Source organism: Olea europaea, chromosome 2 (genome assembly GCF_002742605.1).
Source record: "Olea europaea var. sylvestris chromosome 2, O_europaea_v1, whole genome shotgun sequence".
NCBI classification, from domain to species: Eukaryota; Viridiplantae; Streptophyta; class Magnoliopsida; order Lamiales; family Oleaceae; genus Olea; species Olea europaea.
The window spans coordinates 28,496,803-28,503,724 of NC_036238.1; positions in this window are offsets into that span (position 1 = coordinate 28,496,803).

Here is a 6,922-nt window from a genome sequence, read left to right on the forward strand (position 1 = left end):
TTGTTCTTTGCGTGAATTATTGGTAAGGGAAGCAATGGGGGTGGTTTAATGGGACACTTTGGGGTTTAAAAGACTTTAGACATGTTAGGAGAACATTTTTATTGGCCTAGAATGTGACATGACGTAGAGCAAATATGTGGAAAGTGCATAACTTGTAAAAAGGCTAAGTCTAAGGTTCAACCTCATGGATTGTATACTCCTTTGTCTGTGCCTAGTGAACCATGGGTAGACATATCTATGGATTTTGTGTTAGGTTTGCCTAGGACAAAGAGGGGTAGGGATTCAATATTTGTAGTGGTCGATAGGTTTAGTAAGATGGCGCACTTTATACCATGTCATAAAACTGACGATGCTACTAATATTGCGGGCTTGTTCTTTAAGGAAATAGTACATTTACATGGAGTACCTAAGAGTATAGTGTCAGATAGAGATGTGAAATTTTTGAGTCATTTTTGGCGTGTTTTGTGGAGTAAGTTAGGAACTAAGTTATTGTTTTCTACAACTTGTCACCTACAAACAGATGGTCAAACGGAGGTGGTAAATCGAACTATGACACAATTGCTTAGGACAGTGATCAATAAAAATTTGAAATCATGGGAAGAGTGTTTACCATTCATAGAGTTTGCATATAATCGAGCCATACATTCTACTACTTCATTTTCTCCTTTTGAGATTGTTTATGGGTTTAATCCACTAACACCTATGGAATTAATACCTTTACCTGTGCATGAACGAGGTAGCTTGGATGGGAAACGCAAGGCAGAGATGGTGAAAGCACTCCATGAAAGGGTCAGGATGCAGATCGAAGAGAAAGGAAAGCTGGTTGCATCAAAAGCAAACAAAGGAAGGAGACGTGTTATATTTGAACCTGGAGATTGGGTCTGGGTGCATTTCAGAAAGGAGCATTTTCCAGAACAGAGGAAGTCGAAGTCGCAACCAAGAAGCGATGGACCGTTTCAAGTCATCGAGCGGATCAACGACAATGCCTACAAAGTGGACTTACCAGGTGAGTATAATGTTTCAGCTACTTTTAATGTTGCTGATCTATCTCTTTTCGATGCAGGTTCAGATTCGAGGACGAATCCTTTTGAAGAGGGAGGGGATGATATGAATCAAGGCATGTCCACAACCAAAGTGAGTTAAGCGACGAGTTACGGAAAGGATCCATTGATAGTCGAAGGCGGACCGATGACACGATTGAGGACGAAGCGAGTGAAAGAAGCGATGGGATTGCTTGTCAAGCAAACAATTGATGAAACAATGTTCGGGAGGTCAAATGGAACAAGTTTCATGTTGGGGTCGAAGGCCGAAGGAACTTGGATCAACAAGATAAAAGCGGACGAAGGTGGCACGGAGTTGGTCTATGCGACCGCAGGCTCAACGACCTATGCGGCCGCATAGAAGGCCACCGAAACTACTTGTGGCTGGCTGGGTTGATCTATGCGACCGCATAGATCAAAAAACGGAAAAAAATTCGTTTTTTTTATTTTTTTGCCGAATCTTCTAATGTTGGTAGAACTCTTGTGAAATCAAAATATTACCATATTTTGATTAATTTGGACGTTTTTTATGCCATAGTATAAATAGGAAACTCTTTTCATTATGTAAAAAAACTTTTGGCATACAGAGAGAGATTTTTCCTTTCAATCAATTGTTCTTCATTGGACAAACTTAGAACTTATCAAGAATCAATTTCTTGTGGCGTTCTTGACGTCGGATTGTGGGTTTCATTGATTGTAATCAAGGGGTTTTAGATTCTCCGATAATCTAAGGTTTCGTGGTTCGATTATTGGGGTTCAAGATCCGAAACCGGATTAGTATTGGCGTTCTTGGGTTCCGCATCAATCTAGTTGTGGGTTTCGTAGTTTCCATTGCTACGGGGTTCGCATTAATAAGGGATCAGGTGGGGCCCTTTCCATTGGTGAGATGTGTAGGAAAATGGTTGTTTTGTCTATACAAAAATGGTTAAGTTTAATTTACAAGAACATAATTAAACTCAATGAAGATTGGAAACAAAAAGAAAGAAAAAGAACAAAAAATAAAGTAAGGAAAAGAAATATGAGGCAAGTGATTAACACTTTTTCCTTAGGACAAAATTGCCCCACAATGGTGCTAACGATTTACGGCACTTGGCTTCCAAGATATAACAGATACAATTTATGGTAAAAGCACTTTAAACCACAAACAACAGTGAACTCAAACGAAATTTTCTTTCTCTCTATAATAAAAAAATTATGGAATGATTTTTGGAGAGTTTTTCAAGAAAGTTTGATATAATGCTCAATATAAATGATATGAGATGTATAATGGATGGTCAAAGGGTCTTATATATAGAAGAGGTGAGGTTGTGAATGAAGAATCATGCTCCAAAACTCAGAAACCTTTAAGAAGGGGTGCATACTTTACTGTTGCTAGCCTGTCACTGACTTCTCGCTTGAGTGTCAGTGACATATTTTTAAAGAAACATTTTCATCTGCCTGTCACTTGAGCAATAGTCACATCACTTGAGTGCTAGGGGAGCGATAGAGTTAGGCAAATTTTCCAATAAGTTTATATCTCTTTCTTTCCAACTTTTGACTGGAATTTCTCATTCATTCAAAATTAATTTTAAAATTGAAATATACCATGACGATCTACTCAACGAGTAGAATAAACTAGTCTATTTATATTTATATAATTTGACTATAGGATTAAGTTCGAAGGCCGAAGTTCACACAAAGTCACCTTTCATGTTCTATACTTAACCAAAAATTTCAATCTTTAAACTAAATACCAACAAATCCCATTGAATGAAAATTCAAGTAGGTTCATGCTATGTGAAAGTATGATGCACTATAGAGAGAAAGAGTAGAAAAATACTACATTAGGTGAGGTAGCTTTCGGCCTTGAACTTTCCTTAGTGAAATACTAGCGGATTTACTTGGCTAATTGATTAACATAATGTCTCGAACATTCAGCCATTGGTGTAAACTAAGATAATAATACTCACATAGATATCTTTTCTAAATTGTTCATGTTGTCATGATTTGCTTTATTCTGGACAAAACTTATTAAAAAATAGTAGGCTTAATTTGAAATCATCAAGGATGAGATTGCAATCATCTAAGAACTAGAAACTCTATGAAGTTCTGGCTAAAATCTAAGCACCAAAGATTCCTTAAAACTTCAAGCATTACCACCAAGAATATGGAAAAATTTGTATGCTAATGAAATCACCAAGTGAGAAGGTGATATTGAACCAAAGAACATGAAACTCAACAATTGCAAGAGACAACTTAGTGTGATTTTACCAAAGTTTTTAAATACATTCAAAACTTCATCCTTTAAGTTCAAAAATAGGACCTAAGGAAATCTATAAAAGTTATTGACAATGACGAATGTATAATGTTTATCACTTAAACTTGTTGTTCTAGGTGGTCCAAAAAGATTCATGTGGAGAAGTTGAAAATGTTTTGTAGTTGAAGAGTGTTGCTAAAGTTTGAAAGAACTTTTTACTTGTTTTCCAAATTGACATGCACCACAAATTTTATCTTTTTCAAATTTCAAATTTGGCAAAGCTTTAGAAAAGCAAGTATTGAAAATTTTTGGTCTAAGAAGAACAAATCTTTAGCCCTCAAAACTATTAGGAAAGTAAATACTGAAACTACTAATGATGACAAACTTAAGGATGATGAGTTTACGTACCTTGCTAGGAAATTAAAAAAAATTCTTAAGAATAATAAGAGACCTTCTAAGAGATTTAAATGTAAGTCTAGTACATCTAGAAAATATAAAAGAGAGAAGAAACAATTTAAACCAATAGTAAATAAAAATAGTATTCGACAATGATACCAAAAACTTATCATTGATTTTATATTTCATAAGTGTACGAATCGTACAACTAATAAAGTAGATATAAGAGTCTAGATATTGTTATGATAGTAAATGAAAACAAAACTAAAGACCTCTAAAGCTGGGCAGTCCATATAGGTTGATCTGCACAAGTACCCTAATCTATTGAGGTAGGTAGAGTGGTTCATTCTCATGATATTATCAATGATCTCAACCTTTTGAAGCTAAATGAATTTGCAACTTGGTTTCCCTCTCTATACATGTAGGAAATCGTGTCTCTATCGAAGGAAATGAGGTTTCTGATCTATCTAAGAATGTCTTGAATCATCCACGTCTTCCGCCTTTGATGATGCAGTAAATAGTCAAAGTCGAATTTGATATGTCCTTCCATACAATATAATTTGGGAAATCAATGCATGAGGGAATAGCCCTAATCTGCTTCGCCATAATTGGAGGAAGAACCTATAATTGACGTCCAATATCCCATCAGTGCTTCAAAAAATCCCCCACCTTCATAGATGTATGCTGCCAGTGTGGAAATAAGGATGTCAACATGGAATTGCCCATCTAGCAAACATGCCAGAATAATATTTGGCCTGTTCCAAAGTGCTGCGTAATATGTGGCTTTGTCCGTGGTCCAACTAATGTCAACCTCTTCTAGGTAAGAGAGGCAGAACAGAGAACAGTTGTAAGTTAAGGATGTGTCCCCATACAATACTTGCCCAGTAGGAACTAAGTTCAAAGCAATCTCTGAGAATGGAACAACCTCAGAGCTTCATAGAGAGGGTATCCACCACATCTTGTAATCTCTTAAAGCCTAGACCTCCCTCATCAGCAAGAATACAAATCTTCTTCTAACTCTTCCAATATAAACAATGCGTCTGATCCTTGAAGTCTCATAAGAATTGCTCCAAGATGCTCTCAAGTCTTCAATACAACCATGGGAGGCTGTAAAATTTGAAGAAGATATAGTGGCATAGAGGATAATACTAACCTTAGCAGAGTAATATGATTGCTCGGTGAAAACAAATGAGAAGCTCAACTTGAGATTCTGTCCCTGACCTTCTGGATAAGGTCATCATAGATAAATCTTCTTTCAGTCTCCTTAAATAAGAGGATACCTAAATAAGTGAAAGGCTGCTATTGATGTCTAAACCCAGTCAAAATCTCCAATCATCTAATTTGGTTAGTGGATGCTCATTTGGATAGTATGAGTCCATTTTTCTCTCTATTCACCAATTGGCTAGAAACTCACTTGTAGTGCACCAATCATTCAAGGACCCTCATGATAGACAATTTTTGCCCGTTGGCGAAAATGATCATATCATCAGCAAATGAAAGGTGAGAGACATAAATATCACCTCTATGTCGATAGCTCACATTAGGATAAGTTAGAAATCGTTGAGTGAGTGGGCAAGAGAAGTATCCTGCAGCTATGATGAATAGAGGTGTCAAAATGGATCATTCTATCTGAGCCCTCCTGAGAAAGGAAATAAACCATTCGGATGACCATTTAGGAGTACTGAGAAACGATACTACAAGATGCACCATTTGATCCTGTTAATCTAAATTTGACCAAAACTAAAGGCCTTCAAGACAGAGTAAATGAAGACCCAATCTATATGATCATATGCTTTAGCCATATCTAACTTTAGCATAGTATTACTCACTCTAACTTTATCATCTAAAATGTGGAGAAGCTCTTGAGCCAATGAGACATTATCCCTAATCAAGTGACCAGGGATGAAACCACTTTGCTGGGGAGAGATAATGCTCGGTAGTAGTGAACTCAATTGATTGTTCAAAAGCTTAGTAATAATCATATTGAACATCGTATATAAGCTGATAGGTCTAAATTCTGTCTATTTATAAGCTCACTTCCTTTTAGGGAGCAAAACACTAGAGGTAGTAGGAAATCCATGAGTAGATGACCATTGTTAAAGAAATCCAAGACCATCTTGTATACATCATCCTAAATAATGTCCCAACAATACTGGAAAAACAATGATAAGAAGCTATGTGGACTGCAACACTGTTAGCGTCAATGCTAAAAGCCATCCTCCGTACCTGATGAATAAAATAGGATGATTAAGTGCTAAAGTATCACCCTCTATCAGTAGCTTGGGTATAATATCTGAATGGATGTATCCAAAGGCTATGGAAGGATAGACAAAAGGTCCTGATAAAATAAGATATTTGAAGTTTGAATGTTAGTAAGGTAGCTAGGATTTCTCCTGCCCATGTCTTGATGGACCTAATATGTGATTCGATCTGACGTCTCTGAACCATCGTATGAAAGTATCGAGTGTTGTGTTCTTCCTCACACACCCAAAGTAAATCGATCTTTTACTTCCAAAAGCCATCCTCTATAGATAAGGCCTGGTTCAAAACTGCCTAAGCACGACACAGTAAGTCGTGATGCTCTGGTGTAGGATCTCTATCATATACTATTTCTACCTCATCAACCTTATTTTCAACATTCCTCACCTACTAGAAAACATCTCAAAACACATGTCGATTCTACCAATGTAGTCCTTATTTTAGCATGAAGAACTTCTCCCAAACCATCCCTATAAGATGAGTTGATAGTGACCACTTCTGAAAGACAAATGCTGAAAAGTCAAGATGCTTGGTCTAAACATTGAGAAATCTAAAAGGTTTGGGCCACAAATCATCGTTAGAATTCCATTGTAGTAGAAGTGTTGAGTGTTTGGATGAAGTTCGATTCAAGAGCCTCACAATAAGCTATTGATAAAATAATGTAGCTATGGAATTATTAAGTACCCTATCCAATCACTTCTTGACTTGATCATTAGTCCAGGATCATAATCTAGCATCATATTAGAGAAGAAAGTAATGTCTCAATCATGAGTATTAAGACAGTGCGCTTATCAAGTCTCTCTAAGTAACCTGGGATTATCTGTATCGAGAAAGATATGGTGAAGACCCACTTATAAGTCCTTTTGAACAATTGTCTCACAGGAAGCATACATAGGTATCAAGTAGATGGAATGAGATAGTTTGGGATTCTCAACTTTAATGTGAAGAAACTGGGGATGATCATCAATAACAGTAATAATATTTTCCATGT